We start from the raw sequence: 402 nt of genomic DNA on the forward strand, positions 1-402 counted from the left end.
GGAAGATCTCTTCTCGCGGAAACGATTAGTAAGATTCAAGCTCCAGTCATAAACTCTAATCTAATCCTCGTCAAATCCTTCCTTTCCTGTTGCTAAACGTATCTTCTATGGCTAAGTCCTCCTTTGTCTTTCATTAGGACAGGAAACAAAGAGATCAGGCGTGGACAACTAACGTGTAACTTGTCTAAGATCAGGGAGGGATCAGGGAGGGATCAGGGAGGGATCAGGGAGGGATCAGGGAGGGATCAGGGAGGGATCAGTCAGGGATCAGGGAGGGATTGGTTCGGCGGTGGAACAGTCACTTACTCTTTTGTCTTTTGTGGTTGAGAGAACGTAAAGATGCTTGAGACAGACAAGAGAGATAGCTTGTCATGATTTACGGTTTGTGGCTTTGTTGAGGGT

The sequence above is a fragment of the Penaeus monodon genome, chromosome 15 (assembly GCF_015228065.2).
Source record: "Penaeus monodon isolate SGIC_2016 chromosome 15, NSTDA_Pmon_1, whole genome shotgun sequence".
Lineage (NCBI taxonomy): Eukaryota > Metazoa > Arthropoda > Malacostraca > Decapoda > Penaeidae > Penaeus > Penaeus monodon.